Raw genomic sequence first — 13576 nt, forward strand, 5'->3', positions numbered from 1 at the left:
CCGAGAACTTTTTTTTTTCCTCCTCTGCAACTGCTCGCAGTATCCAGGATTGTAATTTTCAGAGATATTTCTTTTTTCTCATACAGATGCTTGACGATATTGAGATAATAAGTACACCATAAAATGTACATATTGGAAAGATGCAAACTTAAGTATGAAAAAAAAAAAAACGAATCTTTGCTTGCTTTCCGTATTAACGAATTTTCCAGTGAGGCTGGCATGTTTAATCTATCATGCTTGGAGTCATACAAATGGTATAATTTCCCAGACAGAAAGGGGGGGGGGGAGGAATTCAAGTTGGTTTTGTGTAATTCAGCTTTATAGGACTGCTGCATATTAAGGGTAAAATATTGCTGGCAAATTAAAGTTGCAGATTTAAATAGGTTTGCTGCGCCTCAGCAGGAGAAGCAATTCCATCTCTGCTGTTTCCTTATTACGTAGATATCCAATGCTGCATTAGAAAACGGGACCAAATGTGAATGTAAGGAACTTGGCATGATTCAAGAGCTGAAGGCACAGCCACACACCTCCCCACAAATGAGAACCATGCTAATGCAAACATGGTATTCCTTGATAATACTATGGGATGCACAATACATTTTTGGGGCAGGGGAGATCTGTTGGAGATTGTAACTCTGTATGCAAGAGGATCGGGAAGGGAAAGGCTTAAGAGAACTGTCTCACTCAGGTACATTTGGGTGTTGGTCCCACCCTCTCATTGGTTAGTTGTTCAGCCTCTTCAGCCATTGCTTATCTTTCGGTTCTCATCATATATCAGGCCTCTCTTCTTCTTCTCTCTCTCACCTAGGTAGGGAGCTGTAGCAAGTTAACTTTTAGAAATTAATTTGTTCACAATAAGTTAAACGTGCCTACCTGAATATATCATGTGAGATGCCGTGTAAGATGTGCTTCTATTTTTGTAAGTAAAATTTATTTTTCGAGTCAGATCATATCTGTTACTTGTTTGAATAGCACTTCCCTCTTAATCAGGAAATGTGGTGGACCAGGGATACTGCGTAAAGCTTCATTATTTCCAAGATAATTGATTTTTTAAACATTTAACATAGTAGGATTCACCATAAGAGAGCATTTGTTCTCACCCCTTGTCTTTCTCTTCTACCCATGGGCCTTTCCTGGATCCTGAGTGCATATTGAATGTCTCCGCCTTGCAAAAATCCATGTGTCTGCGTAAGTAATTGACATATGCTTCCCTCGTTGGTCAGGGAACAAGAAATCCAATGCTGCATTAGGAAATGGGGGAGCCAAATGCATGATCTCTCCCGGTGATCTTAGTTTCCATTCAGGAAAATATAAGAGTGTCTTTAAGGTACCTTGCTCCTGAGCCATGTAAAGGCTTTAAAGATCAAAACCAACACCCCTTTCCCTTTCTTTCTTCAAAGTCAGTGGTCCTTGGATGCTTCTCTAAGACTGTTTATGCACTGGAAACTTCACTGCCCCAGCTCCCCCCAGCAGGAGCACAAATCGGGGGTGGATAAAGTGCATCAGGCCAAATGCTCCCCCATGTGGGTGCAGGAAGAGGTGGGGCAACCTGCCACGACTAAATCTCCAGCCTTCAGCCTGGCATGAAACTCTAGTGCGTAAACAGTCTAAATTAGTTTTCCTTATGAACTTGCTTTGAAAAATCAGCTCTGAAAATCATACATGAATATGGAAAAAAAAAATTCTAATCAGTGGTTGACGTTCCCAGATGTTGAACTGCAATATATCTTTCTTAACTGCTTTCCAATGAGGCAATGGAGAGAATATTTTACTTTCAAGCCATTAATAATCAGCTTCACTTAGAGGCAGTTGGTGAGAATTATTTGCAACTAGGTCTAATGAATGCGCCGCAGTGTCTGGATTTGCAATCCAATGAGCAAAAGTTTATTGCTAAAAATGGGCATCTTGGAGGAGTTTAAGAATGTTGATTTTGAACTCGTACAACTTTCCAGTGCGGAATGCAAATCAATAAGTCTGATATTTATAATGATCTCCTCTTTATTGAGGACCACAAGGAGCCTATTTTTGGTCCTGAATGTAGAAAATATTAACTACCTGGTATATTTCATCCCTTGCTTTCTCTGGGATCCTGTGAAATATATATCAGAAGAACAACACTTTTCCATTAGCGGCCCAATTATTCCTGATTTAGTCTTCAAATTAATCAGTTTAGTGAACATTATTACTGTGCATCAGATACCAAATGTGAAGTCAAGGCTTGGATTAGTGCTCACTCCCCTCCCCCACCCCAAATATAGATTTCAATTATAACACCACCAATCACCCTGTGTTATTCGGGGGGGGGGCACACACAAGGACACATTTACAGCTCCAAATAGCAAAAAGTTGGAATTCAGGAAGAAATGTGGGGTTTATAAAGCACTTTGCAGGTTATATTAGTATGAGATGGTTCCCTTTTCGTTTATGTCCTGCTCCTTGAAGTCTCCCAGCCAAGGAGAAAATTATGCTTGGCTTGGATCTTATCGTATTCTCGTGAATCAAACATTTATAGCTCATTTCCCTTTCACTCCTGAAATTTCTGTTGCTCTCCTTTGTCCCTTTCATAGTTCTCTGAAAATAATAGTCTTTTTCCTATATAAAAATGATTTTCAAAGGATGGTTATGAAGCTATTAGTTTGTCTATATAATCAAGGACTGGGTAGCAATTACTACAATTTTCCTACTCTGATTGAACCAGGCGCCAGCAAGTGAGGTCATCACTAATGGCTCAGTCACTTTGCCTATACATAATCCTGGGGTGAGGTTCCCTGCAGCTTCAGCACTGCCCTCCAGTGTCTGCCTAAAAACATGTGGCTGTAGTGAGTGATGGCTTCTAGGAGGTTCCCTCTGCTTAGGCTTGTCATGGTGGTCAGTCTCCCACCCTCAGACCCTGATAATCACTGCTGCTTGATGGAGCAGTGGGAGGAAAAAAGGAAATAAAACCAGTGCTGGGCAATAATAAAATGGATTTATTTTCATTCATTCATTCACTCACGTGGAGGAGCCACGTTGATCTCAACACAGGACCTGGCAGAAGAGCTTCATTTTGCAGGCCTTCGGAACTATGACAGCTTCATCAGGGCCCTCAGCTCTCCCAGGAACTCATTCAACCAAGTTGAGGCCAGGATTGAGAAAGCACTGGCCCTGATTGAGGTCAGGTGTACTTCCTCAGGTGTCAGGGATCACCAACCATGATTTATCAAAAGCTAGAACTGAAGGAATAGTATGCCGGAGGAGCCATTCCTTCCTCAAGACTGAGAGAGAGATTAAGAATATCTCCTTCAGGTGTAAAAGGTAAAGGTAAAGGTAAAGGTATCCCCTGTGCAAGCACCAGGTCATGTCTGACCCTTGGGGTGACGCCCTCCAGCGTTTTCATGGCAGACTCAATACGGGGTGGTTTGCCAGTGCCTTCCCCAGTCATGACCGTTTACCCCCCAGCAAGCTGGGTACTCATTTTACTGACCTCGGAAGAATGGAAGGCTGAGTCAACCTTGAGCCGGCTGCTGGGATTGAACTCCCAGCCTCATGGGCAGAGCTCCAGACAGCATGTCTGCTGCCTTACCACCCCATGCCACAAGAGGCTCTGAAAGGAGGGTAGGGAGTCATAACACATAGTGGCAGGAAATGGCTGGCGCGGGGCATGTGGCATGTGTGCGCGATGTCGTGCACAGCTTGTATCCGGGTCCTTGGGCAGGCGCTCTGGCCCACTGCACCGGAAAGTGAGGCTATATTGCTGTTTCCCAAATATTAGAGGAACTGTAATTATGATGTGACTGTAAGGTGAGGTTATTGATATGTAATAGAATGTTGAGTTTAGTTCCCTGGTCTCGGGATGAAATAGTTGCCAGAGCAGCATTTAACTTGCAGGAACATTTCACACTTGGATGAAGACGGATGGGGCCAGCAGCAAATGGTGGGGTGGGAGCCGTGGATGACTGACATAGACAGTTTTATTTCTCCTGTGTTTTTGTGAACTACAACTGAATTCGAGGGGACTGATTTCTGTTTTGGCAAAGAATGATCATATGGCTGCATTTGGATGTTGTGACAGAGTTTACTAATTTAACAGAATTAACTTTTGCTTTTTATTCCCACTGTCATGATAGTAGTTCATAGTCTGAGGAAGAGTGCTTGCACTTGAAAGCTCATGCCTTGAATAAATATTTGTTGGTCTTAAAGGTGCCACTAGACTCTGATTTTGTTGTGCTATTTCAGACCAACATGGCTACCCATTTGAATCTATACAATCAAATAGTTAGACAAAAAAATTAAAAAACAGTTCCTCAAAATTCCATTGCCAATAGTATCTAGCAGTCAATAATTTATAATTACTCATATTCAGGGGAGATCACTGCAGGAGGAGTCCAATACAGATGTTTCTAATCAATGGCCCCAATCAAATGCCTGGCAGAAGAGCTCCATCTTGCAGGCCTTTTGAAACTGAGCTAACTCTTGAAGGATCCAGTTATTCCTGAAGCTTATTCCACCAGGAGGGGGCCAGGACGAAGAAGGTCCTGGCCCCTAACTGAGGCCAAACATACTTCTTGAGGGCCAGGGATCACCAATCTGTTCATATTAGTTGAATGCAAAGGCCTTCAGGAGATATATTCAGTTAGGCAGTACCTCAAATATGTGGGACCCAGGCCATGTAGGGCCTTTAAGGTTAAGGCCAAAACCTGATCCGGAATTCAAGTGGGAGCCAATGCAGCTGTTAGAAATGGAAGAAAATGTATTTTTCATCAAGATGATAGTATAATGGCAGAAACATCTGAATTGCAATAATCAGATGAAATAGTGCAAGCACACAAAGACAGTATCAATACAACTCCTAGGGATCGGAAACATCTGTAACTTCATCAGCTCAAAATTACACACCGATCCAGACTTTTGTAATATATCCTAAGAGACAGCCATGTTGTAAAGAATGCCTGTAAAGACATTTTATTAGAATACAGATTGGAAATACTCAGCTCAGCAGAAAGCTTTCATGTATTCTTGCTTGACTCTCAGGCATTTCTATGCTGTTCAGCAACCCATATAGAAAGTTGTCAAATTAAACCCATCGCCCACCCCAACCATTCAATTGCCTATATTTCCACTGTCAACAGTGAATCTTAATGGTCGTCCAAACATGATAACCAATTTGATTTCAATATGTTCAGTTGCTCTGGCACCATCTTCTTCTTTTCTAGCCTTCCCTTCCCAGGAATTCCATTTTTCAAACTTCATGAATTGGGAGGGGAGAGAATGAAGCATTTTAGAGCGCGTCCTTCATTTTGACAGAGTGAGAGGATATCGGTCACCTCAAACTTGAGTGTTTGGACTGCTTCATATTCATCATCTCGGTAATCCTTATGACATCCCAGTAGCATAGATCAGTATGACCGCAGATTATTAGGGAGAGAGTAATCTATTATACTGAAAAGTCTGGTCCAGGGATGAAATTCAAGGTGAGACTGAGAAGAGCCAACATAATTAGCTATTTCAATATTTGGGACCAGTTTACGTGGCTCATTGAAAACCATTGATAGAGTGGTACGTAAGGAAATTTATTTCTTATTTATTCATTATTTGTTCCTCTCGGCATAGCCATCTTGAGGTGGTTGGCAGCAATGCAATAAAACAATTCAGTTCATTAATAGCAATAAAACAATTTAAAAGTTTAAATCCTTAAAAATTATTCAGTTCACTGTTGCTGCCACAGTAATTAGTCTTGACTGCTCACTAATCAATCCAGAAGGGCCGAATAGTATAGAGGCTTGGGAATCCATTGTATGCAGTTTCCCACTTAATGTTTTAAAATGGAGGATATAGCTACTGGTTTGCTGCTTGGCTGCTTAGATGCTGGACATCGTGCAAAACACCAAAAATATGGTGCCTGCATAAGGTGAGCATTTTACTATATTTATCGGGTGCGGAATGGCCCTCAATATTGTCTACTCAGACTGGAAGCGGTTTTTCATGGTCACAGGCACAAATTTATTGCCCAGTCTTTTTAATTGGAGATGCTGGGGATTGAACCTGGGACTTTTGGCAGGCCAAGCAGATGCTTTACCACTGAGCTATTGCCCCTCCCTAGTTTTTGCCCTTACTGGGAAATGCTGTCTGCCTTGGAATAGCGAAACCAGTTGAGTCAGAGAGGGTCAGCAATAAGAAAGAAACAAAACAGAAGAAGACTATGGGAAGATAGTCACAGACCATTAAAATGCAGGAATGTGCTTCCTTTTAAAATAAAATTGCTATTCTCATACAACAATCCATTCTCATAAATACTGTAATTAATGAACAAAATGCACAAATCTAATACATAAACGCCATTCAGTGGACTATAGAGTGATAAACTCATCCACAGCTTGGTGTAGTGGTTAAGAAAGGTGACCTCTAATCTGGAGAGTTTAGTTTGATTCCCAGTTCCACCACAGGCAGCCAGTTGGTTGACTTTTGGTTAGTCATAGTCCTGTTAGAGCTGTTCTCTCAGAGCAATTCTGTCAGAGATCTCTCAGCCTCACCTACCTCACAGGGTGTCTGTTTTGGGGAAAGGATGCAACAGTGGTGTAGGTTGTACACGTGATCTTTGAATATAACTATTTTTTTGAGCCTAGGAACCTTTACATTCTTCTTTGGCTCCAAAATATAGATCATACAGAGACATTAGCTCTTTTATTAGATGTTAATAGCAGATCTATCACTCCTTTAGCTGTGAAATTTGATGCATCTGTGAAAGAAAGCTTCTAGCTTTTCTTGTATTGTAGAAAGCTGCTTAGAACGAATAAGTTAAGAAGCAGTATGAGGTAGATAATAATTGGTAGACTTGGGCTTACATCCTTAGTCAGGGACTACCTTCTTTTTGAATTAGAATGCCACAGCTGGTGTGATCTCTTTCAGTAGGAACTCCTGCTATGAATCTGCCTTTTAAGGCAGAAAGAACATGCAGCTACAGAAAATGTCAGTCATGTCAGTCCCAGCAATTAATATTGGCTATGTGGTAAATATTACTGTATTTGAGATTTTTGTCACTGGGTTTTGTTTGCTTGAAATGAAGTTCTGCTCTTGTGTTTGGTCTGATTTTAATAAAGTTGATCTTTTAGAATTTTGTCCAAAATTTGCCTTCTAGGCTTGCAGAAATGTTTCACCAATTCTTTGTTGTTGTTGTTGTTGTTGTTGTTAGGTGTGAAGTCGTGTCCGATCCATCGCAACCCCCTGGACAATGATCCTCCAGGCCTTCCTGTCCTCTACCATTCCCATGAGTCCATTTAAGCTCGCACCAACTGCTTCAGTGACTCCATCCAGCCACCTCATTCTCTGTTGTCCCCTTCTTCTTTTGCCCTCAATGGCTCCCAGCATTAGGCTCTTCTCCAGGGAGTCCTTCCTTCTCATGAGGTGGCCAAAGTATATAATTTTCATCTTCAGGTTCTGGCCTTCTAAGGAGCAGTCAAGGCTGATCTCCTCTAGGACTGACTGGTTTGCTCGCCTTGCACTCCAAGGGATTTGCAAGGGACTCCAATTCTTACCAAGCCCCATTGTTCAGATTTTTTGACCCACAGACCATATAAGATTCAATGAATCTATCTATGTCACATGTAAGCATTTTTCCTTTACCACAGAATCAGGAATTCTACTTTTACTTGGCTCCTGACTGCATACCCTTAAACATGCATCACCTACATACACATATCCCAATGAATATGCATGTATCGCTAATGGAGTTTTCTATGCCCATTTATTCTGCCTTCAGAAGACTGTGTGAAGAGGCTACCATCTATCACTGGTTCACTGCAGCTAATGAAAGCAGTAGAAATGCTTTTATGGCATGAGGGAGGGTGCATTTACCCCACAGAAGAATTTCTGAGATCTAGTACAAGGTAAGAACCTAAGTTACAAGCTGAGCCTTCACCTTAAGAATCATTGTATCTAATTCTGAACCAGTTTGTACAGTGTGTATCAAAAAAACCCACACAATGGGCATGGAGACCAATAGAGAAGATTTTATTTATTATTTATTTATTTTTCAATTTGTTTCCTGCCACTCCCAGTAGCAGTGCCTTGTGGCAGGTGACATTCATCTTCACAATACAATCACACTAAAACAGTTAAACCCCCATTAAATCACCACAGACAGCAACAAATGCTCCCCTGCTCAACAGACAACTTAAAAAATGCCACAGGGGGAAACAGAGGGTAGCTGGATGGATTGGCTGGCTCTGGGAAGGGCCCAGATCTTCCTTGCTCTTGCCTCAACCCAACACCCGGTGGAACCCAATACCAGGCCCTGCAAAACTAGGCTAGTTCCGTTAGGGTCCTCAGCTCTCCCAGGAGGTCATAATAATAGCCCTCGGAAAGGCCCAGGATTGCAGAAAAAAAATATGAAATGCAAAATCAGAAACATTAGGGGTTAGAAAACACAAAAATAATACAATGTATGTCAGCTTCTTCAAAAACAAAAGAGAGCGAGAGTCAGATCTCATAATATTATGTTGTGAGATCTCAGTAGCCTGTTGGGGAGTAACTAAGGGAACGTGCAACCAACATTGTGGAGGATTCTAAGTCTCAGGTAGATTCAGATTTAGAAAACCTTTATTGGTGTAAAATCTGATGAGTATGGTATACATCAACGAAGGTAAGATTTCCAAGCAGGGGCATATGAATAACAATGGTAGTACCTTATATAAAGCAACTAGTCTACATCAGAGACAGATTTGTCCTTGAAATAATCAGCAATTTTCCCCCAAGGTCCTTCCCACTCAGTGCCATCTTCACCAGATGTTTCTTTTTGACATACATACACTTTCATTTTTCCATCCAGTCTCATGGTAATGATGATATATCTGAAATTTGGGGCAGCTGAATAATAGGTGTGGAAGTGCATCTGGGATGTTGCATCCATGCAGACAACGTCTCTCATTGTGTGAAATTCAAGTCTTGAGTAGAGTCAGTTTGGGGAAGAGAGAGAGCGAAAGCAAGAAACTAATGAGGGAAAGTGCCACTGAAGAAAGAGGACCAGAAGGCTGAAGATGGGAGCGGAGATGAGAAAAGAGAGAGGGAAGGGGCAGAGGTTGCTATGGGAGAAACAGAAAAAGGTATGTAGCCAAATAGACAGGACAAAAGAAAAAGGCAGGGACTGTAGGCATTGTGAGCAGGAGGCATAGAGGGCACTGGGAAACAAGATTCTCCCCATCTGTCCTCATGGGTCTTTGACCTATAAGGGACAAATATGGTACACAAAGGAAGAAATGTCTGTTATCTTTGTTTTTTGAACTGACCTTGTGCCTCTGTATTTAATGTGAAGACAGGAAAGAATGGCACTTATGTTTTAGGTTTACACTGTAAACCCCGAGCAGAGCTGAATTCTAGTGAAGTCAAAAGATTTACAGTTTGGGGTGGGGTGGGGGGAGAGTACTCTGTTTAGGATTTCACTGCAGATTAGACTGGATTAAATTAGATTACAGGAGAGAAATGGAAAATCAAAGGGAGGATTTTTCAGGAGCAGAAAGGCATTCTTAACGAAGGAACTAGGGAGCAAACCACAATTACTTTGAAGCTGCAAATCAGCTCCACAATTAAAACCATGCTCATTGGGTGAATAGGGAGATTAAGAGTGTAAAGTCATCTATTGTTTTTTAAATGGCAGATTAAGAAATAGTGTCGATAGCTATTCCACCATTCTACAATGGGCATTTCAATGGTCCCCCCTCTTGTCTTTCCCACCAAAGGAGGGCGTTATTGATTACAATTAGAAAAGGAAGAGTTGGTTTTTATACTCTGCTTTTCACTGCCCAAAGGAGTCTCAAAACTGCTTAAATTGCTTTCCCTTCCTCTCCCCACAACAGACACCCTGTGAGGTAGGTGAGGCTGAGAGAGCTCTATCATGATGGCTCAGTCAGAACAGCTTTATCAGGGCTGTGGCAAGCCCAAGGTCACTCAGCTGGCTACATGTGGGGGAGTGTGGAATCAAACTCAGCTGGCCAGATTAGAATCCATCACTCTTAACCCCTGTGTCTCCTGGAAACCAGTGGGAGACTCTGGGGGTCAAAGCTTTTACCAGAAGGAGGGAGGTTCTTCTAACATGAAGCAATGTGCCTAAGTCACTGCCCATGTGACCTAGAAATAATGTCATCACAATGTGACCTAGAAATGATGTCTGGCATCTGGGCAAAAACTCTATGGTATATTTGGCTTCTCCCATAGAGTTTTCCCAAATACCCAAGCATCACCCGTAGATCTGAAGACATCATGTGGGCAGTGATGTAGGCATGTCCCTGCTCCTCAGCAGAGGTAAATTCCCTCCTCTGGCCAGCTGAGAAGATGCTGGGTGGAGGGATTTATCAGTGAATTACCCTCCCCTCTACTGGAGGTGTGTTTCTGGCAACCCTAAGTACAATTGTTTCCTTACACTGAACTGTTTTTGCTTTGGGATTGCAGTATAAATTTTGAAAAGCATTCCCAGGCTTCTCCCAGTAAAGTCATTGTGCAAAGTAAGTGAATATACAAAATGAGGAAGAAGAAAATTGCAACCTCACTGTGGGATTTAATGTTTTTTTTTTCTCTATTGCTTTCAAAGTCCCTGTAGCACAGTTGTTTGACAGTATAAGCTCAGTCCAAATTTAAACAGAATTCTTAAATTCTAATAAAAACTATTTCTTAATAGTTGCCACTATCACAGACTCATGTATTCATATGTGAAGTGCCATTAAATTGTAGATGGGGAGAGCAGAGAACCTAATGTAGGACGCTGCTTCTCCTTGTTCCAGAGAACACACACTCATATGCTCTTCCTTTGTAGTTTGGTTCAAGTCCAGTTAAGTCTGGCCTTCAGGTAGCTTGTTGAACTTCAGCTAGAACAAGGGCTTTTAAAATCATGGCCCCAGTCTAGTGGAATGCTCCATCAGGACAGATTCGTGCCCTACAGACCCATCTGGGTTCCATGCATAGTTTGGCCAAGAAACACGAATGGAACCAAACAAGCCCTTTCCCAGTGTATGCTCATCCCTAGCCAGGAACCACCAGGAGTCTGTGTGAAGCAGAATGCAAGCACCATGGTGTATGTGCAGGTGTGTGTAGCAATAGAGGTGATCCTGTGAATTGGAAATTAGGATCAAATTGGGAAATCAGAACATCAGGGAGACTTTTGGCATGTAGAGCCAGTGTAGGAGAGTAAAATCAGGATGGACTATGCCACCTTTCCTTCCCTGGCAAAGGGGAAATAAATGGTTCAAGACGGCAGCAACAATAGTGTTTGTTCTGGTCTGTAAGTTATCTAGATACCCATAAGTAACATGTGGCAAAATTATTCAACCATTTTGTGTTTATTGGTCACAAACAGCTTGATAATCTTTATTTATTTTTATTTAGACCATGTACATCTCTTTCTAATTCCCCTCTGTATACAAACACCCCCATGACAATTTTGTTTGGTTCATAAGTTTGATAAACACTGAGTTGGATTTTTTTATATGCCAGATGTGACCCAACGACTGAAGAGTTTATTACTGTTAATTTCCTTAAATACTTTTCAAATTATTTCAGTGTGATGGGTAACCTTGTGTCTTCTGCTTTGTAACCATCTACAAGCCCTTAGGCTTGATTTTTTTTTATGTTTGTGGTCAAGACCGTAACCAGACTATAATAAATAATGCCTTCAAAGGATTAAATAAATAAAGCTGTTTAATTAATGTCCACATCTACCAGTTTTGTTTTGCCGTGTATCTTGCAGTCAAAAAGGAGTAATTAACAACAATGATGTCAACAGAACTGCACAGTAATTGTCTGAGTTTCAACTCTGCCCTCTCCGACCCATGCTGAGCTCACATAGTAAAGGTAAGCAAAAAGGGTAAATAAAAATATGAATTATTTTTTAATCCATTGAAGATTTGCCTTTGGTGCCTGGGAGGAGAAATTTGCCATCTTGTGGTCACCTGACCACACGGCAGCCTGCCCTTCAACAGGTTGCATTGGCTATCCAGCCCAGAATCCTGGACGTAATGGCAGGCTGAAAAAGGGGGGGAGGCAACATGGAGTGACCCCTCTGGGCGTCAGCCTCTCTTGGGTTCTCCTGCCTCCTGGAAATGCAAGCCTTCAACCAGGCTCTGCATTCACACAGTCCCCCAAATCTAGGGGAGACCAGCGTGCAAGCTTGGCCATCCCAAAATTGATCCTTCCCATGCTACACTTCCGCCACTGAGGCCGAATAGGGATATACCTCTTCGGGCTCCGGCCACCGCTCATTTTGCAGCCAATTCAAAATAGCATGTTGGATCCCATGGAGCCATATGTACATGTCCCAGTCTGACAAATGCACCCCATCGCTCTTATAGAGGGCCCAGAACTGCAAATGCCCTACCCTGGGTCTCCAATCAGTAACACAGTTCCCAGCTCATCTCTGTTCTCAGGCTTTAACTCCACCTGAGATCATGGAGCTCTGGGTGAGAGGAGAAGGGGCCACTCACCACCATGGACCATTCTTTGGTGAATGTCCAGCCAGCCCAGTGAGACTTAGCCTGTAGCAACATGGCATCCTAGCCACTCAGCTCAGAAGATAATTGCCCCTTGAAGTTACCAGGGCCCGACACCAATGGCCCAAAGCTGGCAAAGTGCCATGTGGCAACCAACGTGACAACATGGCCTGGTGCTCAGCTGAACATTTGCAACTGTCGCTAAGCCAGTGTCCCTTGATGGTCAGCCAGTGCTTCGTGGAATACAGACGTCTGCTGGCATGCTTGCACAGGAAGTCCACCATTGCAACAATGTTCAGGAAAGCAGCTGCCTCCCACCACATTGTCCAAGCCACGTGATGCCTCTGGGCCCCAAATGGACCACTTCATGCTGTTACAGCATGCCATCCTGTCTGCCACATGGCACCGTGCTCCGTAACCAGCATTAGGCATCCCCGTTGACTTCTGCCCTGAAGGAAACCAAAAGTTTTTTTACTGGAAAACGGTAACATGGGCACCATCGCATGCCAACTGGTGCTGACCCATCCCTCCTGGTGCCACCAGGATACTGCCGTAGGCAGTCCCATTGTGGCTAAATACACCCTACCACCTGCCATCTGAGTGCTGTGCCACTCGACCTGGGCAGACTGCCCTCAGCTGATGCCCTGCTCTGCATCTACTGCATGCCCTGTCAAAGCCCTGGACATGTTCCCCTTAAGCACCAAGGGCCAGCCCCCCTTTGGTACTATAAGTCCTACAGGTTGCAGTCTGTGGTGACATTGTGAACCACAACTGATGTGCATACACCTTCTGACTCCTGGCTGTTATACTGGGGTAACCCCATGTGCCAGAATACTGAGACCTGACTGGAACTCCTAGTAACCCCACCATGAAACATCCACCTGAACCTGCAGTATGCTTAGTCTCCAGTGCCCAGGCAGGTAGGGACCATGCCACTTTCCCAGGCCAGTGGCTGTACTGGTCCCAAGATGGCCCCCCCGAACTCATGCCGACCATGTTACACTCCCCCCAAACCACTTGTCTGTCTTGGCCCCAGACATAATTTAAGCAATGTCCCGAAGGCTGTCTAGCTGAAACTGGACTCTCTAGTCAAAAGGGACCCCATCACTCCTAGAACTGAAATCCAA

At 43.1% G+C, this 13576-nt stretch overlaps 1 long non-coding RNA gene across 1 annotated transcript; it reads left to right on the forward strand.

The window, feature by feature from the left end:
- Nucleotides 1-1010: 1010 nt before the first annotated feature.
- LOC143840789 (uncharacterized) lies at nt 1011-11989 on the forward strand. The gene is made up of 3 exons (XR_013232415.1): nt 1011-1188; nt 7736-7862; nt 11711-11989. It is a non-coding gene; the product is annotated as an uncharacterized LOC143840789 (long non-coding RNA).
- The last annotated feature ends 1587 nt before the right edge of the window (nt 11990-13576 follow it).

The sequence above is a fragment of the Paroedura picta genome, chromosome 6 (genome assembly GCF_049243985.1).
Source record: "Paroedura picta isolate Pp20150507F chromosome 6, Ppicta_v3.0, whole genome shotgun sequence".
Taxonomy (NCBI): domain Eukaryota; kingdom Metazoa; phylum Chordata; class Lepidosauria; order Squamata; family Gekkonidae; genus Paroedura; species Paroedura picta.